The sequence below is a fragment of the Cupressus sempervirens genome, chromosome 1 (assembly GCF_028749045.1).
Source record: "Cupressus sempervirens isolate cs-2001-9-10 chromosome 1, ASM2874904v1, whole genome shotgun sequence".
NCBI classification, from domain to species: Eukaryota; Viridiplantae; Streptophyta; class Pinopsida; order Cupressales; family Cupressaceae; genus Cupressus; species Cupressus sempervirens.
Genome location: NC_143118.1, coordinates 103,272,066 through 103,298,866, shown reverse-complemented (window position 1 = coordinate 103,298,866; position 26,801 = coordinate 103,272,066). Strand labels below are relative to the sequence as shown.

Below are 26,801 nucleotides of genomic sequence, written 5' to 3'. Positions count from 1 at the left end.
ATCATGAAATGCATCAAGAGGGGTCATGGGTTAACCTATGACCCCTCTCGACACATTTCACGACAACATATGTCCTTAGGGGCCCTAGGACCCCTAGGGATCCATTTGATTGGTTCCAATGCATCGAGAGTGGTCATAGGTTAATATATGACCCCTATTAATGTATTTCATGATAATGAATGTTCCTAGGGCCCTAGGGCCACTAAAACACATTTGGTTGGTTCTAATGCATTGAGAAGGGTCATAGATTAACTTATGACCCCTCTCAATGCACTTCATGACAACATATGTCCCTAGGGGCCCTAGGAACCCTAAGAACACATTTTCTTGGTTCATATGCATTGAGAGGGGTCATCCAAGTTAATCTATGACCCCTCTCGATGCATTTCATGAAAAAAAATGTCCTTAGAGGCCCTGGGACCCCTAGGGATGCATTTGGTTGGTTCTAATGCATTGAGAGGGATCATAGGTTAACCTATGACCCCTCTTGATGCATTTCATGATAATGTATGTTCCTAGGGGCCCTAGGGCCCTTAGGGACACATTTTCTTGGTTCTAACGTGTCAAGAAATATGTCCCTAGGGGCCCTGGGACACCTAGGGACCCATTTGGTTGGTTCTAATGTGTCGAGAGGGGTCATAGATTAATGTATGACCCCTATTGACACATGTCATGATAAGATATGTCCTTAGGGGCACTAGGGCCCCTAGGGAAGCATTAGGTTGGTTTGAATGCATTCTCTCAATGCATTTCATGACAACATATGTCCCTAGGGGCCGTAGGACCCATAGGGACCCATTTTGTTGGTTTCAATATGTCGAGAGGGGTCATAGGTTAATCTATGACCCCTATTGATGCATTTCATGAGAACATATGTCCCTAGGGCCTTAAGGCCCATAGGGATGCATTTGTTTGGTTTGAATACATTGAGAGGGGTCATAGGTTAACCTATGACCCCTCTCATCACATTTCATGATAACATATGTCCTTAGGTGCCCTAGGACGCCTAGGGACCCATTTGGATAGTTCCAATGCATCGAAAGGGGTCATAGGTTAATCTATGACCCCTTTTGACACATTTCATGACAACATATGTCCCTAGGGGCCCTATGACCCCTAGGGACCCATTGATAATGAGTTGAAAGGGGTCACTAGGGACATATGTTGTCATGAAATGCATCGAGAGGGGTCATGGGTTTACCTATGACTCCTATCGACGCATTTCATGACAATATTATATTTAATAATAATAATATAATACTATATATTTTAATATAATAATAATATATTATTAGATTATTTAAAAATAATAATCATATATATTACTAGATTATATATTTAATAATAACCATATATATTATTATATATAATAATAATCATATAATATTACTATATATATTTAATAATAATAATATTTATCATATATATTACTATATTATATTTAGTTATAATAATAATTATATTTATAACAATATTATATTTAATAATAATAATCATACATATTACTATATATAATAATAATCATCATCATCTCTAAGACCCCTAGGGATGCATTTGGTTGGTTTTAATGCAACATATGTTCTTAGGGGCCCTAGGACCCCTAGGGACCTATTTGGTTGGTTCCAATGTGTCAAGAGGGGTCATAGGTTAATCTATGACCCCTATCGATGTATTTCATGACAACATATGTCCCTAGGGGCCCTAGGGTCCCTAGGGATGCATTTGGTTGGTTTGAATGTGTCGAGAGGGGTCATAGGTTAACCTATGACCCCTCTCGACTCATTTCATGACAACATATGTCCCTAAGGGTCCTTAAACTATGACCCCTCTTGACACATTTCATGACAACATATGTCCCTTGAGGCCCTAGGACCCCTAGGGATCCATTTAGTTGGTTCCAATGCATCAAGAGGGGTCATAGGTTAATCTATAACCCCTATCAATGCATTTTATGAAAACGAATGTCCCTAGGGGCCCTAGGGCCCCTAAAACACATTTGGTAGGTTCTAATGCATTGAGAGGGGTCATAGGTTAACTTAGGACCCCTCTTGATGCATTTCATGACAACATATGTCCCTAGGGGCCCTAAGACCCCTTGGAATGCATTTGGTTGGTTCAAATGTGTTGAGAGGGGTCATATAGGTTAATCTATGATTCCTCTTGATGCATTTCATGAAAATGAATGTCCTTAGGGGCCCTAGGACCTCTAGGGATGCATTTGATTGGTCCTAATGCATTGAGAGGGGTCATAGGTTAGCCTATGACCCCTCTTGATGCATTTCATGACAATGTATGTCCCTAGGGGCCCTAGGGCCCCCAGGGACACATTTGGTTGGTTCCAATGTGTCAAGAATTTCATAACAACATATGTCCCTAGGGGCCCTAGGACCCCTAGGGACTCATTTGGTTGGTCCTAATGTTTTTAAAGGGTTCATAGGTTAATCTATGACCCCTATCGATGCATTTCATGACAACATATGTCCCTAGGGACTGCAGGGCCCCTAGGAAAGTATTTGGTTGGTTTGAAAGCATTGAGAGGGGTCATAGGTTAACCTATGACCCCTCTCGACACATTTCATGACAACATATGTCCATAGGGGCCCTAGGACCCCTAGGAACACATTTGGTTAGTTCTAATGTGTTGAGAGGGGTCATACATTAACCTATGACCCCTCCCAATGCATTTCATGAAAACATATGTTCCGGACCCATTTGGTTGGTTCCAATGTGTCAAGAGGGGTCATAGGTTAATCTATGACCCCTATCAACATATTTCATGACAAAATATGTCCCTAGGGGCCCTAGGGCCCATAGGGACATATTTGGTTTGTTTGAATATGTCAAGAGGGGTTATAGATTAACCTATGATGCCTCTCGTCACATTTCATGACAACATATGTCCCTAGGGGTCTTAGGACCCCTAGGGACCCATTTGGTTGGTTCTAATGTGTCGAGAGGGGTCATAAGTTAATCTATGATCCCTCTCGACACATTTCATAACATCATATCTCCCTAGGGGCCCTATGACCACTAGGGACCCATTGGGAATGTGTCGAAAGGGGTCACTAGGGGCCCTAGAGACATATGTTGTCATGAAATGCATCAAGAGGGGTCATAGGTAAATCGATGCATTTCATGGCAATATTATATTTAATAATAATATAATACTATATATTTTAATATAATAATATATTAGATTATATAACAATAATAATCATATATATTACTAGATTATATATTTAATAATAATAACCATATATATTATTATATGTAATAATAATCATATAATAATACTATATATAATAATAATAGTTAATAATAATAATCATAATCATATGTAATAATAATAATGCCCAAACTTCAAAAAAAAAAATTTCCCTCTAAAATTTTCCTCTAAAGTTTCCCTCTAAAAGTTTCCTATAAAGTTTCCCTCCAAAATTTCCAATGTGGGTGGTTTCTCTCGCAATTGGAAAATTCAAAGTAATCAGATACCTGATTTCATATTGGGTATTCAATTTGAAATTGGATACCTGATTTGAATTTGGGTATTTGATTAGGCTTGGTATTTGCCAAACTTATTTGGTCAACCCAAAAAATGTGTTTGAGAAGGGTTTCACTGACATGCAGACTTCGAGTAGCCATTTGACAATGTTATTTTCATCAAAATTGAATGAAATGAAAAGGTTTTTTTTATAACACTCTCAAGATTCCATCGATATAATATCTATAAAATTCTAAGTTCAATAAGTATTTATTAGTTAATTTTCATTGAAGATGATTGTAAAGTGCTAATTGACATATTGATTGAAAAATAGTTGTAACTTTCAAATGGTATAACACTTTTAAATCCAAAAGCTGCATCACATTCTATGCTTCACCTAGTATAAGGAAAAAATAATAATTTGGTAAAGTTTTCAATTAGTTAAGGTGGTCAAACATGGGAGTTTTTTTATTTCAAAATTTTTTTAATAAAAAATTCATATTTAATTATTTATTTGGAATAAAAATATCCAAAAATATGCATCACATCCAGGCATAAGTCTACTTTTTATATCTATAATTATATTAAAAATTATTATCATTTGATTTTGATTAAGGTGGTTAGACATACACCTACTTTTTATTTTTGCCCTAAAACTTTTTGTAGTACCGCATTACTTTTGACCAAGTAAATATTTTTTTCTCAAGATAAGGCCTGGTAGTTTAGAAACTACATTCAATTTCCTAAGGATAATTTTCTTACAAATTTTTGATATAAAGTCTAGAACCACTTTAAAATTATTTTTCAAGTTGACATAACCCTAACTTGCTAGTTTTTCACTGCCACTTAAGGCCATAGTTTGGTTGACCATGATCCTGCACATACCCAACAAGTGAATAAAACCCAACCATAGATACGTATGTTTTTCATTCCCTAATGGATAGCTGCACTCATAAATATCCAAAAGATGCTTCCAAATCCAATGACTGTCGTATCTTTGCAAGAGCAAAGGGTAGAAATGCGTAAATACAAGAATCATTCAATTAAAAAATATCTTGGCACAAGAAGAATCCACCATGTGGAAGAAATCAGTTGGTCGACATGTTTCCCAAATGCATGGTTAAAGAGACAACAACAATTTCATGATTTTGCGAAAGCCAAATTTGAGACTTTCTAAAATAATGAATTTTTTCTATTTCAAAAAGAACAACACATTCATTCTCCAAAATAATGAAAATGGTTAACACAAGATGTTAACCCTAGTAGAAAATGCATGTTAACCTGCAATTCGAGAAATGAAGGAAAATGAGCCAACTCAGTGAATGAAAGAACTAAGCTAGCTTAGTCAATGAAGGAACCAAGCCAACTTGGCTCATGAAGAGACCAAGTTAACACAAGATGTTAACCCAAACATAAAGCGTGTTAACCCACATCAAAGGATCCAATCCATTAAATATCTCTCATATCGGTTATTAGTGATGGGCTGAATGGAGGGGAAAAATGGTCAACAATACCCAATTATATTTTTATTCATATTTATTAATGTAAAATCATAGTTTATTTTTTAGCTTCGCTTATTTTTTCAATAATAGTGAATCTTTTGAGTGGTGCTAATGTTCAATTGTGGAAAGTAATTGATTAGACTTCCACCATGTAACTATCATATTATTATTATTATTTTGGATGAGTAATAGGTCAAAGCCAAGTTTAATCAGTTTTTGTTGTTATTATTTATTATTATTTGTTAAAAAAATGATTATCTTTACAACAAGATAGCTCACAAAAAGAAGGGTCCTATGTATTTTTGGCCTCCTAGCTTGTTTTTCTTCATCTCATAGTTTCTTTAGCTCCTTTAGTTAAGATCCTTCCATTCAACTTTCCAAGACCTTTCAACAATGGTTCTCTTGTTGCTATTCCTATTAGGAATTATTTCTCTATATTAATTGGGGGCTTTCTGACTTTAACAAAGATTATGGTAGCCTCTACATCTCAAAACCCTAATTTGGGACGGGTTAATTGTATGTCTAACCTAAAAAGAAGGAAATTGGACCAAGGAAGGAGACAATTGAAGAATATTAGGAACCCCATGGATCAAGACAATGTAAGCTATAAAAGGAAAAACAATAGGATGTGGGTTCTCCCTATTAGCACGTCTCCTTTGACACCTAGATAAAATGTGAACTCTTTAAGTCCTCCTAGGGTTCCAAAGCTTACTTCTTCTACTCAAATCCCTTCTCTAAGTCTAATTATATTAGGGTTCAACATCACATTCCTCATCTCCCCATCTCAACCAAGATGGCTCATGCCTCTCTTCCTAGGAGACTTGAGGCTCATGTGCTCCCATCAAAGGAACCAAAAACTCTAATCCTCAAAAATATCTACACTAATGTTCTTTGGGATTGTTTTGAATCCAATGGCTTTTTTGTACGATTGTACATGGTGGATCCATCAAAAACCAAAGCAAGGGATTGGCTGGAGTCATCTTTCAACAACCAGGTAAGTATCTTTTCTCTTAGTAACAATGTTCTTAATACTCAATGCCCTTCTCTAGAACCTATTAATGATGAAGGGAAATTTTTTTAAGCACCGAGGGTAGAAGAGGTGGCCGCTTTGATTCCTTCCTCAACCTTAAGAGAGAGGCATAATTCACTGCCTAAGGCAAGTGCTCCAAACTTGGATATTAGGAAGGCCCCCATTGGTGGTCAAATAGATAGTATTGGGGACATCCCAACCCAGCCCCATAAGCTCGGTCCTTCAAATCCCCTTGTTCCCCCCACAAAGGCTCTCCCATTTTTAGCATCAAAGGGGAAGAGAATCTCCTCAAGTGGTGCTAAAACCTCTAGCCTAGGATTGAATCAAAGGATAGAGATTCCTTATATGATAAGATTACAAAGGATCTAATTGATACTTTCATAGAGTAAGTTTTCGATAAAGGAATGACTCTTAAAAAAAATGCTAATAAGGTGACTTTTTGAACTGGGTGGTGAAGGGTATACTACAAATGATCTTAGGGGTGGACTACTCCAAATGGCTAAATTGGAGAACCTCAAAGGTATTGAACAATATAAGGAAGCTTTATCCACCCCTAATTTAAATATAATTACAAAAAAGAGAGGCAAGAAGTCTCTAACTAAGCTTATATCCAAATATGCAGAAGTTAAGGGAAAAATCAAATTAACTAATCTTTTTGATGCAATGGAGGAGAATTTCCTTCCCAAAAAGAAATGAATATTTGAACTTTAGAATTTCATGGGCCTTAATGCCCCTAAAAAGTAATGCTTACTTGAGTGTTGTCTAAGTAATTATAACCAGAAATTATTCTTAGTTAGGAAACTAAAATTAATCAAGAGGAGTTGTTAACCTTTAAAAACAATCTAGGTTTTAGATAAGTTATAATAATTCCAGCCAAAAGAGCCTCTATGACACAAGGAAAAGGTTTACACAAAACTTGGAACCAATATAATGCCAAATGGGCATACTTCTCAATAAATAGATACAAACCTAAACTTAATTTGGGTATTCAACCTACACAATATGACACATTGACAAAGCTTTTTTTAATGATAAATGATATGTTTCCAAACAATACATGGTCACCAAGATCACAAATACACATATAACAAAGTCTTACCACCTTCCTATAGCAATAGTGATATGAAACTATGTAAACAAGACATTTTTCAGATATTGGTTTGTTTGACCCCTCAAATCACAAGATTTTTTTTTTGGAAATAGTTAAAGTTGTTCAAAACATAATAAACTAACCCCCCACCAATTTTCAAGTCCTTATTTTGACATACATAGTTGATATAAAATATTCTTTAGACTCCAAATTTGGGAGACTAAAATTTTAATAGACTCGTTTTACAAAATTATTCATAACTTACTCATTTCTCAATGAAAATGAATCACACTTGAAAGAAAGAAAATTATATTCAATAATATTTCCAACCATATCACATGTGTATCCAAATCATTCCATACATAATGGTAAAACTCACTTAAATATACAATAGTGAGAGTTTTACTAGTTTGAGACACAACTAGGACAACAAACTGTTGTTTTGTTCATGCAAGAGAAAAAATTGCAGTATTATATTGTTGTTTTAACTTATTTGGGACCCCAAAAACATTACAAAAAAAATTCACAATTACAAGAATGAGATGATTCAACACTTCAACTCATTCAACCCACCCACCATACCTTTATGCAAATCAAAATCTCTCTTCTCTTGATTGATACATAGAATATTAGTCACTTAAATCAATAAAATCCATATGAGGTCACCTTTTTTTATCCTACACTTTTAAGAAGAAATCATAGATGAAAAACATATATATATCCAAAATTGTCTCAATCTACCATGGGAATCAAGATTTCTACATTTTTTTGAATCTCAAGTTACCCTAGGTAGATTGTTTTGACGTTTGTTCACAAAAAAAATGATATCTTGGTCAAAACTTAATGAAATAACTTAAAACCAATGCCAAAATAAACTAGATATAGATTTATATCAACCCCAATAATTGTTAAATCATGGGGATGAAGAAAAATGAATCTTATTTAGCTATTTTTAGTCTATTTATACTCTGAAAAAGTAGAAAACTAGAGAAATTTCATTGCAAAACTAATTTCAAATCTTTGTTAGTCCCTACGGATGAAGCCCAAAGGCTTATTTAAGTATGTAATAATTTAATTTAACTGATCCAAATTCTTGAGGTAACTTTTCCAATTCATTTCCATGTTTTTCTCCCTCTTTTTGCAAAAAAATATTGATTTTTTACAACTTACCAATTTGAGCATTTTTTTCATTTTAAAGCCTAAAGACTTGAAAACTTTGGAAAATGATTTTAATGGTCCTAAATGATTTTAAACATTTGAAATGACCTTGAAATATATTATTTAGCTAAAATAATCAAATTTCTTTGAAAATAATGGTTCACTACACATTCTCCATCCACCATCTTTCTTGGGTGCTAAAACAATTGGTACTGCACAAGGGCTTAGGCTTTCTTTTATTAGCCCATGCTCAAGGAATTCCTTTACTTTATTTTTTTGATCTCTTCATTTGGTTGTGGTGTCATTTTTTACATTTCTTTTTTAGGTAGACTAGCTCCAACATTGAAGTAAATACACTGGCTTATGTTTCTCATAGGTGGGAGTGAACTTGGAAGTTCATACACCACTATGTCTTAATACTTCTTCAAGATTTTATGGAATTATTGTGGCACATATTTCACCTTCTCTATTTATTCTATAGTCTTGGATCTAATTAGGACAAAAAATCCCACTTTCTACTTTCTCCTCCTTCATTGATTTCAAAGATTATTTTTCTCCTACCAACATCACACTACTTCCATCATGTGGAATAGGTTATTCATCCTTGAGTGGTGTAAGAGTAAAAGAAACTCCAACTTTTTCAATCACATATGTTTTTTTTTCCTTGCATCATGTTTTTCATACCTATCATACTTTCATGGTCTACCAATTAAAATATGACAAACATTCACATGGATGACATCACATAGTACTTTGTCCTTATAGCCTCCAATGCAAAAATCTACCCAACATTGTTCATTCACCACTACTTGATGCTCCTTATTAAACCATATAACTTTATATGGAGTTGTATGAGCTATTATTTTCAGTTTGAGCTTCTCTTCCATTCCCATAGAGACCAAATTATGTGTGCTACCAGAATCAATCACTACTTTGCATCATTTTTCTTGACTCTTACATGTGGTTCTGAAAAGTGATTTTAATTAATGTTATTCTCATTATAAGTGACTCTACAACCTTGAGAGAAACTTCTTGACTAGTTGAAGCTACAACATCACTTTCCTCAACTTTGAAAATCTAATTTCTTCTTTCTCCATTGTATGATGTTATAGCCCTATTTTCAGGACATTTCCAAGCTTGATGACTAGAAAACTTATTAAACTTGTAGTATTTTTCACTACATGTATTTAATTTTTCCTCTTTGACCTCCAAATTTCCCCTGAAACTAGATCTTCTTCCTCTAAAACTTACTCTCATTTCAAAGCTCAGTGATTCTTGTGACTCACTTGTTTCACATTGAGGTCTTTTGATTATCCTCTACCAGCAAATGTACCCCTTCCTTTCAATTTTTATCTGCCCCTACCTCTACCTTGACTCTCTTGTCTCCCCTTCAACTTATCTTCAACCTTTAGTGCTAGCTAGTGTAGACACCTAAAAACCTTTAGAAATTTTTTAAAAAAATTTTCTGAAAAATCCCTGATGACATCATCATTAATTAATTAATTAATTAATTAATTTTTATGCCATTAAATCCCTTTATCTTAATTAAAAATATTTAATTAAGGAATCCCTCCCAAAAATGTTTAAATCTTATTTAAACATTATTTCCTTATTTATTAATCATTTAATTAATAAATTGACCAAAAATCCCAAAATAAATAATTTATTTTTTTTTTCCCAAAAGTTGGCCAATTTCCTTAAGACCAATAACCTCTTCCAAAATCTTCTAATCCTTTTTTAATTTCGATTAAAGGCTAATCTCATCATTTCCTACCCCTAATCCCAACTCAAAATATTTAATCAAGATTAAATATTAATCCTCATGTTTATTAAAAATATTTTAATAAATATCTCCTCAACCCAAACCCTTGAAATAAATAAAACTTTATTTATTTCATAAAATCTTATCCTAGGAAGTTCTAGACTCTTCTAGAAAGTCTTCATCCTCATCCAAAGCCTAGACTCTTCTAGAAGATGTCTTTAACCCTAATCCTAATCCCCTCCTAACCTTGTCACATTCCCTAAACATGGGTTAAGACTTGCTAACTCAAACCAAAGTTAACAAATATCTCCTCCTTCACCCACCCTCATTAATTGCAATCCACTTGCCATCCACTTGCCTAGTCCTAAGCCATCTCTAACCCTTCCTCTAATCATTTTTACAACCCTAAGCATTCTTAAAACCTCCCTAAACCCTCAAATTCGAATTTCATGGTATCTCTCACAAATATCTTCAACCACAAAACTTTATAAAGCCCACAAAGTCATAAATGTTCTTACAAAGCACTTATGAAGGGTCTTTATGAAGATTTTATCCCTTGAGCCTCCTTTGTTGACTCATCCTTCCCCTTTCCTCCATCCTCTCACCATGTGACATGTGTCACTCCTTGATTGGTTGTAAAGAAGCACAATCCATGTGCTCTCCTCTCATGCAATCTAAGCCCTCTATGAGCTTTTTCCCATCCTTGCATCTTAGCCCTCGATCCCTCAAGCCTCTTGCCTATAAATTGGATCCTTCCCCTTTGCAAAATAACACAATCCATGAAGTAAAGTTATAATGCTATTTTGAGAGCCAAATCCATACTAAAGCCATCTATCCACACCAAAAATCCACAATCATCCATTGAAGCCTTTGGAAGCATATTGAGCATACATCCTATCCATTTAGATAAAGCTACTCAACAAGAGAGCTTCTTATTGAGAGAGTCCATTAATGGCTCATATTCTCAATTGAGAGCTCATCTTAGTCTATCTTGAAGTTTGTGAATTTTGTTTAGTTTGTAGAAGCTTTATTTTAATTTGGTTTCTATTAGCATACTAACATTGCTCATATACAGCTAGAAGCATTCTTCCACTATTTTTGGAGTGGTAAGGCTAATCTCATATTGTATATTCAACCTCAATCCATTTATGTATCGTGCTATCTTTTCAACCTCATGGTCTATATGGTTGGCTCATATACTCAATCTATAAAACTTCTCTATGTAAGATCTTACATCCATATCCTTTTGTCTTAAGTTCTAAAGATTCTTGTATAACTTAATGGAATAGTTACTAGCTAAGAATTTGGTTTAGAGTTTGGCAACAATTCTATCCCATGAATTGATTATGGACTTTCCACACTTCCTTCTTTCATATTGTATATAATCCCACCATAGTGAGGCATATATTTTTACTTTAGTCTTGTCTAGTTTCACCTTTTTCTTTAGGTATCTCATCATACTCAAAGTAATTATTGTTAGAGTAAAGGGTTAATTTAATTTAATTTATTAAATTACCTTTACTCCCTTCTCAAGATTTCACTTTACACACTTTGCATTCTCATTTAATAATTAATTAATAATTATTAAATGTCATTTACCTCTTAGGGTTTCCCTTTTAGGTTTTTGATCTCCTTCTATAAGGATTAATCTTTTGTAATAATCTCATATTCTTTTCAGTTTGATAATATAATTTGCATATTTTTAGAGCAAAACCCTTGCCTCTTCTTTGTTTTTTCTTCTCTATGATATGTTCTTGCATGCATGTATTCTTTGATCTTTGTGGATTTTTCTTTCTCAAATCCTTCATGGTATCAGAGCTAAATCTTTTGTAGCTTGTTCAATATTTGGAGAAAAAGAAGAACAAGGGTTTGACATAATAGGTCGGCATTTTAAAAGTATTTTTGTGAAAATAGGGGGTCTCTAATTTTTGGAGTACTTTGAGGCTAAATAGTCCTCATGGTTGGATTTAAAAGGCATGAAAACCCACATTTTCATATAAAGTTTGTCAATTTTGGACAACGTTGACCTGGGAGGCAAAAGAATTGCATACCAAGGTCGTACGACCTCTAGCATGCAAAACAAAGCAAAAATCATAATTTTTTTAAAATATAAAATTTGCATTTTGGTGGTTTTTTTTGTATTGCAAGTGGTTGAAATAAATTGGAATGGTTACTAAAATCACAAGTGATCATCCTAATTGGTGTGACCCATTCATTGCTAACTGCTCTAGCTCTGCCAATGCACCACTTCTCTGTAGTGCATGCTAGACCTCCACCATCAGAGCCTCTTCATAGCCACCTTTGCTTGGCTACCAACAACTACACCTCCATTGGTGGCTCTGCCACCACAACACTTAGCTCCTCCCCACTCAATCCACATTCACATGGGAGACTAAGGGCCAAATTTTAAGCCCCTATGCAATTTTTTAAATCATTCTAGAGGCCTTGTCAAATTTTTCACGACATCTTGAGCATACAGTGGTATATTTTTTTAATTTGAAAGAAGCATCAAAAAGATGATTCAAAGACAAAGATAATAGTGTAGGTTTTTTTTGGAAAATTTTCTAGTTTGGTACTCATTTTTGCACTTGATGTCTGATGATTTCTTCAATCTTTTGGGAGGCATAAATTGTTCATTATAGCTCCATTTTTTGGTTCATAAGAAGCACAAGAAAGATCTTCTCAAGAGCTTTCTAGATTCTCTATCATCTCACCAATATTTTATGCCAGGTATTTCTGATACACATCTAGAGCTTTTTTTCTCTTTTCTTGTATACACATTCCTTTTGCAAGCTAGGGTTCAATTTTTTTTCCTTGTGAGGGGTCTTTTTGAGTTACTTTCTTTTATAACATAAACATATTAGAAAAATTAAAAAACCCTTTTTAAAACAATGGTACTCTTATTGTCTAGTACTTCTAAACCCACACAATTATCCCACATGGAAGTCTCATATGTAGCAACTTCTTCATTCAAAGGGTTTGTGGTCTTGTCTAGATACAATGCAACCAATATTTTAGAGTCAATACTTGACTTTGCAGCACAAGAATAAGATGGATGAAGCCATGGGTCTGATTTCTTTGAGCATTAAATAACTTATAGTTTCATCTTGATGATTGTTCCACTCCTCAAGAAATGTGGGCCAAGTTTAATGACCTAACCATCAATGAGTTTAGATTGAGGTAGAGCTTACTTCTCTTGTACCTGATGCTTTCCCCTCTATTGAGGACTTTCCTATGAGGTTCAAATAGCAAAGGACTTTGTTATAGGGATGTAGGAAAGAGAAGATAGATAAGGAGTGCATCTATTTGTTTCTCTCAAAGCTTCGAGGAAACTTTCAAATTTTCTCTTCTACCTTCTATTCCACAATGGATGCCTTGGGTCCTAAAATTTTCATGCCCAATTTTAAGGTCTTTTGTGATCACTTGAATAGAAAGTAGTCCAAGCTTAAGTAGTTGGATACTATCACTAGATCAAAGACATAGGCATTGGTTGATTAGTCATATACATGGAAGCCAAAGAAAAAATTTAAGTACAAGATAGATTCAGCAAGTAGTGAGAGTTCCTCCAAGCCTACTCCTAAATCAGATGTTTGAAAACCCTCTTAAAAGGGTAAATCTCCTAACTTTGGTGAGTCTTCCTCCAAGACTAAGAAGTATATAGGTGATCCATGTAGTTTTTGTGACAATGAAGGACATCCAACTTTCAAGTGTTGGAAACATCTTGAGGCTTTAGAGGAGGCCATGCAACAACACAATATTACTTCTCTGACACCACCACCTCCTCCTTTAGGGAAAGGACATGCTCTCTATATGAGCATTGTCTTCAATAGCTACTTGGATTTTTGATCCAAAGGCTTCACACCATATGAAACACTCACCTAATTTGGTTACCTCACTTGCTCAGAGTGTTACTACATAGATTTTAGTTGGTGATTCTACACAACTTTCAGTCACAAGTTCAAGAACTATCTATTTAGAAGGTGGTTCACTACAAGATGTTCTCTTGGTTCCTACCATTTCTATGAACCTCTTGTCTATCTTTCATATTTTTCATTTTGGCTCTAGAAAGGCAATTGAGTTCTCACTACCTGATGTGGTTATTCAAGACCTCCATGATCCTAACTTGGTTTTTCATACTAGAAGTGTTAATCTTTAGTCTCACTTATATCAGTTTGATGGCTTTGAGAGCTCCAATTCTATATTGTTTCTCTCATTTCTCATGCATACATAGTGAGAAAGCTTTGGCATGAGTGTTTTAGCCATGTCAACTACAAATATCTACCACATATGAGTACATAGGAGCAAGTGATTGGGCTACCTTAGATCTCTTGTATTGATATTGTGTGTTAAGGTTGTGGACTTGGCAAACATCATAGAGATCCATTTTTGACAGGTAGAGCCACACATGCTAAGGCACCATTGGAGTTGACATACAATGATCTTATGTCATTTCCCACTCCATCATTTTTAGATGCTTGATATGTGATCACCTTCATAGATGAATTCTCTAGATGCACATGGGTGTACCTTTTGAAGTACAAGTATGATGTCTTTGATTCATTTCAAAATTTTAAGAAATTTGTGGATAAGTAGTTTGGTCTTTATGTCGAGAATATACACACTGACAATAAGGGGAATATGTGCATCAGTATTTTTGAGATTTTTGCATTGAGCATGATTTTCAACATTAGTTCATAGTTCCTTATACCCCTTATTAGAATGAGGTTGTAGAGACAAAGAATGAGACATTACCAAAGATGGTCAATTGTATGATACAGTCTCAAGCTATGAGTTCTTCAGTTTGGGTTGAAACTGTCAATTATCCCAATTATATTCAAAACCATATGCCTTACAATGTATTGCAACACATGATTCCTGAGGAGGCTTGGACTCATGTCAAGCTAGATGTTTCTACTTTCCACATTTTTGGTAGTGAGGCTTGGGCATTTATTCTATATGCTCAATGGAAAGTCATGGAGAAAAAGAGTCGACCACTCATCTTTGTTGGCTACTGTAAGGATATAAAGGTGTATAGGTTGTTTGATCCTGATTCTAGAGATGTCTTATTTTGGTGAGATGTTTAGTTTGATGAGCATTATCCTTAGATGGAGCCAACATCACCAAATTATTCCTCACTCCCCATTACCTCCTCTACTCCTCCACAAGATTATGCATCCTTTGATTAAAATATTGATATTGACCCCCCTTCACCACCTCCACTAGTTGTTCAATGAGTGCCCAAGTGGGATCATGATATTGTTGATACAGTAGGAATTATGACAAGTGATCCTATAGATTTTTTTTGTACTCATGCTCAGACTTCTGGTACTAGCCTCTTGAGTCATGTCATTTCAGTTAACCCACAGAGTTTTTCATAGGTGATAGGACAATTAGAGTGGTATAGGGCTATGGATGAGGAGTAATCTTCTTTGATGAAGAACCACACATGGGATCACTACAATATTTGGGATCAAATTGTGATGACAGTATAATTTGTCATCATTTTCATTTTTTTTTGCAATTGTCCCCAATGAAGTTGCAATACCAAATTTGATGTCATAATTATGACACCCACATAAGAATAAAAAAAGAAAAAAGAAAACATGATATAAGTCATTCCCCATTTGTTTTGATTGTAGAGAGATGCACATGCAATAGGTGGAGAGATTTGAATGAGGGTGGAGAGCTATGAACATTGTCATGCCCTTGTTATTAGTGCATTTTGTTTTTGTGCCCTTATGATCTCTGCATTTCATTGTCATGCCCTTGCTCTACAATTTTATTTCCATACCATGCCCTTGTGATCCACATGCCCTTGCTTTACGATTTTCTTCAAGGGTGAGAAGAGATACCTATTTAAATGTTCTTTTATTTTCCTTATAAACATGTATGTCTTTATATTTCCTTCTAAACATGTATCTCTTTATATGTTCAAAGAGATCTTTTTTAAGGTGCTTATTATATATTAGCTCACAATATAAAAATTGATCCAACTACACACATATTCCAAAATCTAAATAATAAAACAATAAAACTCACTCAACCCATGCTAAATGACTTACCTCAAGCTCTTGCACAACAATAACGTAGACCAAAAAAAAGGGCAAAGTTTGCAAGAAATTTTACAAAAAACATATCATAGCAGATATTTTTAAAAATAAACAAGCCATAACCTAGTGTTTGTATATACATAGAGATCTTTTTGAATGTTCTTATTACATATTAGCACAATAGAAAAATTGATCCAACTACATACATATTCCAAAATTTGAATAATAAAAGCAATAAAACTCTCTCAACCCATGCTAAATGACTTAGCTCAAGATGTTGCACAAAAATAATGAAGAGCATGAAAAATGGGCAAAGTTCGTAAGAAATTTTACAATAACATACCATACTTAGCTCAAGATGCTGCACACAAATAATGAAGAGCATGAAAAATGGGCAGAGTTCGCAAGAAATTTTACAATAACAATTCATAGAAGATACTTTTAGAAAGAAACAAGCCATAAACTAGTTAAATTGATCTAGTTGCTGATTAGTTGGGTTGATTACGAATTCCTATAGAACTGTCATCAAATTAGGTACAATAAAATGAACAATTAGTTATTCCCAGCTAGTAGGATCAAATACAATTTTTCAAGGTGATAAAAGTGCATATGTAGATGCATCACTTGCATGCCAAGAATGAAGTGCATTCTCCAACTATTAACGAATGGTTGGATATAAAGGATCCATATGCTAGTCTAACAATGGAAGCCAAGGATGTAACCATGCATGTATTGGTATAGTCTCCCTGTGAGGATCCCAAGTATCTATTGTTGTTGTTAATTTGGGCATCCTATATGATCCAGAATGCTATGAAGTATTGAATCTAGTAGTAACTTCTCCCATGTCTCCAAAAAATGTAGCATAGGTTTAGGGTCCCTTAGCTCCCAGGAATTTGTAGCAACTATTCTCACTACTAGAAGAATAACTTTAGTAAAGAGTTGAGTGAAAGGAGGTGAAGAAACAAGTTCTTCTTCCATGTAAATGCAATAATCATGAGGCTCATTCCCTTGTAGAAGCCTCTTCCACAATGACATTACCACTAAACCATGCAAAGGATGTTGAAGTGGTTCCCAACCTTGAAACACTCTTATAAGTAATGAAAAAGCAAATGCAGATGTAATAGATGACAAATTGCACAATTGGTAGTCTTTATATATAGAGAGAGAGAGAGATCTTTTTGAAGGCACTTATTACATATTAGCACAACAAAAAAAATGATCCAACTACATACATATTCTAGAATCTAAATAATAAAACAATAAAACTCACTCAACTTGTGCTAAGTGACTTAGCTCAAGTTCTTGCACAAAAATAATATAGACCACAAAAAATGGGTAGAGATCACAAGAAATTTTACAAAAATATATCATAGAAAATATTTTTAGAAAGAAACAAATCGCAACCTAGTTAAATTATTTCTAATGAGTTGGGTTGATTACAAATTCTTGTAGAACTATCATCGAATTAGGTACAATAAAATGAACAATCAATTGTTCCTAGCTAGCAGGATCAAATATAGTTTTTCAAGGTGATAAAATTGCATATGTGACTGCATCACTTGCATACCAAGCATGAAGTGCATTCCCCAACTTATAATGAGTGGTTGAATATAAAGGCTCCATATGTTGGCCCAATAATAGAAGCCAAGGATGTAACCATTCATGTATTGGCACAGTCTCCCTATGAGGATCCCAAGTATCTATTGTTGCTATTAATTTGGGCATCCTATATGATCCAAGATGTTATGAAGTATTGAATCTGGTAGTAACTTCTCCCATGTCTCTAGAAAATGTGGCACAGATTTAGGATCCCTTGGCTCCTAGGAATTTGTAGTAGCTATTCTCATGCTGAAAGAATAACTTCAATGAAGAGTTGAGTGAAAGGAGTTAAAGAAGCAAGTTCTACTTCTGTGTAAATTCCATAATCATGAGGCTCATTCTCTTGTAAAAGCCTCTACCATAATGACATTACCTATAGACCATGCCAAGGATGATGAAGTGGTTCCCAACCTTGAAACACTCTTACAAGAAATGGGAAAAAAAATGCATATGCAATACATGAAAAATCCTAATATCGTAATATCTTAAATGAAATAATTTGGAGGGTAAGAATCTTGTGAGAAGTGTGTTTTCTTTAAAGATCCCATGGAAAATCCAAGAAAGAGGATTGTTTGACTACAATAATTAGAGAATAAATATAAGCTCAAAATTTTCAAGAGAGTATGTTGAAAATTAGTATGAATGAAAGTAGTGGCCAACAATAGAAGAAGATCATATAGTTGAGTAACTATACCCTCCAATTTATTGCATTTAAGATATTAGAATATGCTAGTTAAAGCAAATGCAGATGCTATTTCTAGGGTGATCATGACACAACAAGAAAGAATGTAATTCCTAGTATAGATTGGTCAAACAAAGATGAAGTTTTGATATAATAATGATTAATGTTTAACACCATTCACTGACACATGGATAAACCAATAGATGGATAAGTTGAAGGAAAAAAGAATTCCATTGAAATATGAACTAATGAAAGATGTAGAAGGACCAAATGAGGAATCATGTGAACAACTCCCTGAATGTTCAAGAAAATAAGAAGGCCAAAACAAGAAGAAGAATGGAGGGAGTGACAAGGAGTTACAAACAAGAGGAATGAAGAGGAAGGGGATAGAGGAAAAGGGGCCACCTCAAAAGAAGCAAAGGTCACCCTTATGTCCAAGTAAGAAAGAGATAGATTCTCCCTCTAATGAAAGGAAAGAATGACATATTGAGAGACATTTTGTGGTTGACTTTGAGTCCCTTTCAAATGATGATCAAATAGGGCCCTAAGGCACAAATTTATTGTACATTAATTTGAGCACCCAAGATCATGATTAAATAATTCAAAGTCATGAGGATGAACTAGGTCATATCACCTCCCTAACATGGTTATCAAAGTGAATGTGATGGGGACAACTAATAATTGTCCAACCCATTAGGAGTTAGCAAGGTAGATCTGATATTTACCTTTGGATTTGGTTTTTTTCATACAATCATATTTACTGCAACACTTTCTTGGATTCTATCCAATGTTCCCATAATATCCTCTATATTTTCTAGTTGTTGTTTGTGCCATATCATCTCTTTCTAAAGTTTCTCCTTCTCCTTCTGGTATATTTCCATAAACTCTCTCTCATGCCTTAAATTTTGATCAAACTTTTGAACATCTTCCTCTACCATATCTAAAATTAACTTCACATTGTGTTGTAACTTTGGCATAGGTGTTTGATCCTCAATAGATTTCATTTTAGCATTTAAGTTTTCAAGATTTGTAAACACTCTCACTTGCAAACCTCTCATGTCAAACACTTTCTATATTGTTTCAACACCATGCTCTTGGTTCTGAGCTAACTATTCTTCATGCACATTTTCTTGTAAACCATTATTTTTTTTGAACAATTGTCAACTCTTAGAAAATGCATTATTATTTTCTATTACCATTGGTAGGCTTCCCTTGAATCAAATCAAAATGAAGAGGCATAAATACACCAAATTTTTCTTTCAAAACCATATGTGCAGATATAAACATTAAGTACAAAATGTCCAATATTTTTGTAGACATACACTTTAATTACACCAAATTTTTCTTTCAAAACCATATGTGCAGATATAAACATTAAGTACAACATGTCCAATAGTTTTGCAGATACACACAAACAACTCAATAAGGGTACACAAATAAGTTATTCCTGTGAAGAAGAATCATGTTAGATAATACAAGGGAATTTTATCAAAATAGGGAGACAATCACTATATTATTGTCTAACTTTCAAAGAGAAGGTGATAAAAAATGTTATTGTCCTTTCAAGAGTTGTAACAACTTCAAGACAAGAAGAATCAAAATCAAAACAACTAAGAGACATTGTAGGGAGAATGATCACACTGAAGGGGGGTTTGATTATTATCCATTGGTAAGTTGTTTGTTATATTTTTTTGAGCAATCAATATATATATAAATCACAGAACGAGGGTTTGATTATCATCATTTTTATATAGGTCAATCTCCCCAAGATAGTATGTGATATGGACCAACACATCTCAAAGGAACATGGAGGTGTGAATATGGAGAAACATGGAGATGTGGGTATTGAAGGAGAAGATCATGATCCCATGAAAGATGCTGATCATGCACTAGAAAACACATTTGAAGATGATGGTACAAATGCATTGATCCATGACACATTTGGTACTATTGTTGTTTTTCCTAATGCTGCTGTTGCTAATGATGATTATTATTATCATGAGGATGAAAATGAGGTCATCCATGATATACCTCTACTTGAGAAGGAAAATATGACCCTTTATGAAGGATCTCAATCAATTCTTCTCTCTATTGTATTGTTGTTGGTGAATTTGAAGGTTATGAATGGTTTATCCAACATAACAATGCCATGTATGCTAAAGTTTGTGATATATGTCATTTTAGTATATAAAAGGAAAAATATGTATCATTAATATTGATTATACTAACAACTTATATTTTTATGTTGTAGATTGATAGGTGAGTATTTGTTACCACCATCAAATATTCTCCTTCACTCATACCGAGAATTATGTGCCACTACGAAACATATTGGAATGAAGTATCAATCAATAGATGTTTGTCCTGAAGATCATGTAATTTATCATAAAGAACAAAAAAATGCAATAGAATGCCCCAAATTCCATACAAGAAGATATCAAGATGATCAAGTGATAAAAAAGGTGCCTCACAAGGTTATTTGTTACATCCCCATTATTCCATGTCTTAAATGATTAATTAGGTGCAGTAGCTTGGCACAATTTATGGATTACCATGCACACAATAGAAGTCGAGATGAAATTATTCAAATGCCTATGGATGGTTTAGTATTTATGGACATAAAGGAAAAGTAGCCACACTTTAAATAAGAATCCCAAAATCTCAGGCTTTCTCTGGCAACTGACGATGTCACTCCATTTGGAGAGATGAAATCCATTTACTTAGTGTGGCCTATTTTTGTTATCAACAGTAACCTTCATCCATGGATGTCAATAAAGAGGGAACACATTATGTTGGAAATGATTGTTCTAGGTATTTTATTATTTTATTGTTACCTACATGTAATTATAAGTCTTGGAATGAAATGACCACAATAATTAACTAGTGTCGTTCATTCAACTAGGTAAGTACCAAGTGAAAGATATGAATGTATATATTGTGCCTGTTATTGATGTGTTGTTGGTGTTATGGAACGGTTTAACTATGTATGATATCTTTCGATCAATTGGAGAAAAACAATTTCTTTTCCATGCAATGCTTGTGTAGGCAATCCATGATGCCCCAGGGTTGACACATTTCTATGGTATGGTATGTTGAAATCTAGTTGTACATGATAATACTAATTCCAAAATTAAACATATTTAATCCAATTGTATCATTATCTTGTGGGTCTCTAAACAAAGGGAGAATTTTTATTTCCAATGTGTGGTCCAAGGATGAAATTGTGTCATTCCAAAAGTATAAGAAATTAAGCGTTTGATGAGAATAGGCACTTCCTCAACAAAAATCATAAGTATCGAAGTGCCAAAAAATATCTTTCAATGGGAAAGAAGAGACTACATCAAAGCCACTTAGAATGACACCTCACCTATGTAAATTGGAGTATAATAGAATTTGAGGTCGTCAAGGCATCAATAATGACCACCTTCCAAAGGGACTAAAATGTTATCCTAGAAAATTTAATAGGCTACCCTACTACAAGAAACTAAAAATTGTGCATTTTTTTTATACTATGCATATTGGAAAGAATGTAACAAAGACACTATAGAAAATATTGGATAGAAGAAATGACAAAGAAAACTTGCCAAAATTTGTAGTGACATTCATGACTCTAATCATGCAATGAAAAATATCATTGAATCAAATAACAATGGAGACCGGATTAATGCAAGTGCCATTCCTTGGTTATTAATAAAGCAAAAAAGTAATGCCATAAAAGAAGTCATACAAAAAATTCAATTTCCTATAGGATTTGCTTCAAATATAAGTAATCTCATATCAAAGAAAAGTGAATTTGGCTTAGGGTTGAAAACACATGATTGACATACCTGTTGCCTAACTTTAAGTCACCCATTTTTTTTGGCAATATTGGTCAGTTTAGTTAGTCTTGAGTCTAGGTCTAAGGAGTTATAGGTAGGCCATCCTTGTCAAGTTTCCCTTTCTCTTGACCTCTCATTTATTTTTTGGGTGGGTTGGTTTAAGTGTTTTCATGTCAAGTAGGTGATAGCTCTTAGCCTGGAAAGGATATCATGTTTTATTGATGATCTTCTCAGATAAAGGATATACAAATCTTTCTTATTTTAGAGATTCATGGAGCAGTATGTGCAATCTAGAAAGACATTTGGTTACTAAGGGATCTGCAAATTTGGAAGATCTCCAGTGGTAGAGATCAATTCAGATGCCAGTCTTGTTGAAGTGGTCAAATTTCTTGCCAAGAACAAGATATTGAGTGCACCATTAAGGGATATAAATGCACCAGATGATGCAACTTGGATTGACAAGTAGATCGGGATTGTTAAGTTTGTAGGAATCTCTGTGTGGTTACTTCAATAGTCTTAAGTGTTTGGAATAAACTCAAATCCTAAAGCTAATGCTACAAAGGGAGGTCACTTCTTTGAAATTTTGACATCCTCAAAATTCTATGGGGAGACAAAGGTCAAAGACATATCGGGATCTTTTTGTTGGGCTCCATTCCTACCTGTACAACCATCTAACTCATTTTTAACAATGCTTCTCTTGCTTTCAAAGTATAGGATGAAGAGTCTCCCTGTGGTTGACATAGGTGAGGGAAAGATTGAAAAAATTGTTACACAATCTACCGTTGTGCATATGCTTTCTAAGTGTGTCGGAGTCCCTTGGTTTGAAACCTAGGGAAACAACACACTTTCAGAACTTGGCCTTCAAGTAATGAAACTGAATCAAATGGTCAAGTTCATTGAAGATCAACCTTTTCTCCAAGCATTCAAATTGATGAGTGAAAAGCGTGTAGGGGGTAGAGTATTCCAAGTCAAATTTTGGACATGAAGAGTCAAAGAATTCCAATAGAGACTATTGCAATACTTTGAGGAATCTTTTTCATTGGATTCATAAAGAATGATACCATTAAAATGGTCAAGGAAGTAAAAGTTAAAAGAATAGGAATCAAAAAAGAGTTCTTATTTGGTAATGCAATGATAAAAGCTGATATAGAACATTCAAAGAAGTTTATTCTCATATATCAATGTATAAAAGATGGATTTCTTGCATAAATAATCATTGAAGGGTTGATATTTCAAAGTATTCAATAAGGAAATGAAGGTATTCTTGAAAGTTTTCAAAATGCATTAGAGTCAAAATACAGTGCAGAGTTTTCGTGGAAGGATGGATTTGGGAAAAACTACTATTAAGGATGATCACTATATTACTCTTCCTCCATTTGGGCTTTCAACTTACAAATTGCAAAGGAGCACCTAGACTTCTACTGGTTGTGTTGACTAGTAGCAAATTATCTCTCTGTCAAGCTCGATTGATTCTTGGTTGAAACAACTAAGGTTTTAGAAAAAGAAAAAGAAAATGCTGTGATTGCTTTGCTAAAATTATCCATAAATGACAACAATAAGACTGAGATTGTTGCTGCAAGAGCCATTGAACCCCTAATAAACGTACTTAGAGGAGGTAATCTTGAAGCAAAAGAGAATCCCACTACAACTTTATTCAGCTTATCAGTCATAGTGGAAAATAAAATTGCCATTGGGCAGTCCAGTGCTATATCACCTTTAGTGGACCTCCTAACGAATGGTACTCCCCAAGGAAAGAAGGATGCTACCACTACTTTATTTAACTTGTCCATCTTACATGAGAACAAAGGCTACATTGTACAAGCTAGTGCTGTTAAGCATCTCATTAAACTAATGAACTGTGTGGCTGGAATGGTAGATAAGGCAGTTGCTATTTTGGCCAATCTATCAACTATTCAACAAGGTCGTGCTGCAATAAGCGAGGAGCATGGCATTTTTGCTTTGGTGGAAGTGGCTGAAATAGGGTCTCAAAGAGGAAAGGAAAATGTTGTAGCTGGCCTTCTACAACTTTATATAAATAGAAATAAGTTTCAAGCTTTGGTTTTACAGGAAGGTGCCATTCCACCTCTAGTTGCATTGTCTCAATCTAGAACTCCACAAGCAAAGGAGAAGGTACAAGCCCTTCTTCAACATTTTAGGGATCAATGGCATGCAGTTCTGGGAAGAGGTGCTGATAGACACATGGATAGGCATTTTGATTAGATGTGATAGTTTTTCAAGTGCTAAATCTTCTTTCTATGGTTTCTTCACTCGCTCCATTCATTGCACCACGGTTGGAGATGGAACCACCCGAAATAACCACATCTCCCACCCAGGTCAGAAGCCTCTTGTATGAGTTGATAAAAAAAAAAAATCTTGAAGAAGGCCTTGCTACTTCTATCACAAGGGAGGAATATTTAAATGTGAAAGATATGGTAGATGTAAATAGTGAATACAATGCTATAATATGCCGTCATTGTCACCATTATAATTCTCCACCATTGTTTGGTCGATGTTATATCATAGTTCAGGATTGATATCATGGGAATAGTTACAACAATGATCATTGAACTCGGGCATTGAGTAATGTTGAAGTAGATTTAAATGACCAATGTTGCTCACATTGTTCCGCTGATCATTTTCTGTCGTTGAATGTGGATTTGACTTATTAGTTTGACATTGTTAATCACATGTTTTGTTGGTTATATTTGATGATCTATTTTGAATCTAAAGATATGAGCAGAGGAAATGATGTGACTCCAGAAGCCCAATGGATTTAGCTCAAATGTTGGTTAGAAATGAATAGTTTCAGAATTGAGAAGTCATTATTCTTTTATTCCTTCATTTGTGGTGACTGTTCGAGTTCTCAAATTTGAAAAGTCTTTTTCTTTGTATTTTGTCTATTTGTATTCAAAGAAGAGGAAAGGTCATTGGCTCTTACGAGCTTGTTATTGTAAAGATCTATAAATTTTGTAAAGTTTTTAGTAGAGGGAGTTGGGGCTTTTTTAGTAGACAATCGGAGAGCTGGAGTAGAGAAAGATGGCATTTTTAGTTTAGATTTTTTCATTTCATTGCATGTAGGGGATTGGCAAATTTTGGTGAAGCTAGTTGCAGAGACAATGAAGTTTAGTGCCATTATTTTATTGTCCACTTTCATTATCTATATTTGATGTTATTTCATTGTGTTGAATTGAAGATGGGAGAATAAAGAGAGCTTTATTTTTGTTGTTTTCAATTTAGCCAATTAGTAGAATAATCCGAGAATTATAACTATTTGTGGAACTGCATCAACATACTTCATTTGCATTTCATAACTCACATAGTCATTCTTCATTTTCATTTCATAATTTGCATTTCCAAATTGTTGTGTTTGGAAATTCATAAGATTTTGAAAATCATCAACATGGCATCTTTGTATTTAGATCCTGCCTGAGATTTCACTTGCTTGGGTGGAACTCAATTTCCTTTGCTGTTCTTTGGTTAAGAACATACTTATAGTAGGAATTAGAATTGAAACAAAATTTATTGAACATTTTTCACAAAGGGAGCTGTACCTCAATTCAGAGGGAAACTAGTTATTCTCAGAAACAGTTTCCCAACTGTTGTGTAAAGTTGTTCTTCATTATAAATTGGGTAAATTAAAAGGAGAATCAGAAGGAGGACAATTTGTTGACCAATAGATTTTGGGCGACTCTTCTGGAGAGACAGAGAAGAAGATCAGTGCTGGAGATTGTTTTCTTAGTCTTATTATTATTATCTCTGCTAGAGATTGGTGACTCTATGTTTTAAAGAACCCTGTTGCATATCAGAGTTCAAAGAATTTAAAAGGAATCAGGCTTCCAGTCCCAACCAGTTGAAGAAAGAATTAATTCAAAGTTGATGGCAGGAAGTTTCTACTGAAGAAAAATAGAGGAGAAAATTTGTGTTGATGTTTGCTTCCTCAGTGGTTATAGATATCTCTTCTATCTAGAGATTGTCGACTCCATTCTGGTTCTCACAATTTTGAATAAGAGGTCCAATGTCTATATTTTCAAATTTTATTATCTCTAACTTGCAGAGATTGGTGACTCTATTGATTAAAAAGGACCATGCCTATTAAATTGGTGAAAAGAGGGAGACTAGATCCTTCCCTTATAGAGCTTCATCACACTACTGATTCTGTATTGCACGACATGTTTGAAGCTTGAAGAGAAAGCATCAGTAATGGAGTAAGGATGAACCTAAGTATCAAAGAAGATCATGCAACCATGCTATTATGGAGAAGTATATGTGCAAGATATCATCTATTGAAAGAGGTGGAAGAGAAAACAAAGTTGTTGCAGAAGTTAAAGAGAGAACTACATGTAGTTGAGGGTGAAATGTCAGAAGCCCTTTCAGATTGCATTTCTTTAAAAATTTTAGTTTTGAGTGAACAAGAAGTCAAACCAGATGTGCCTGATAAAAAACCAGTGAATGAAGAATGTTTTCAGCCTGAATCATCACATGAAGAAGAAAAGGTAGTTTTGATCCCTTGTTTCTCAACAGTTTTTCCTTTGGAATCATTAGTTTCACCAATAGATTCATCAATTGAGGGTGAAAAGGAGATTTCTTCTCCTAGTGATGAGAATAATCAAAAAGATTTTGAAAGTGGTC

General features: G+C 34.4%; 1 pseudogene; it reads left to right on the top strand.

Moving 5' to 3' along the window:
• Positions 1 to 5,894: 5,894 nt before the first annotated feature.
• Positions 5,895 to 23,157, top strand: LOC149576429 (SNF1-related protein kinase regulatory subunit gamma-1 pseudogene; annotated as a pseudogene).
• The last annotated feature ends 3,644 nt before the right edge of the window (positions 23,158 to 26,801 follow it).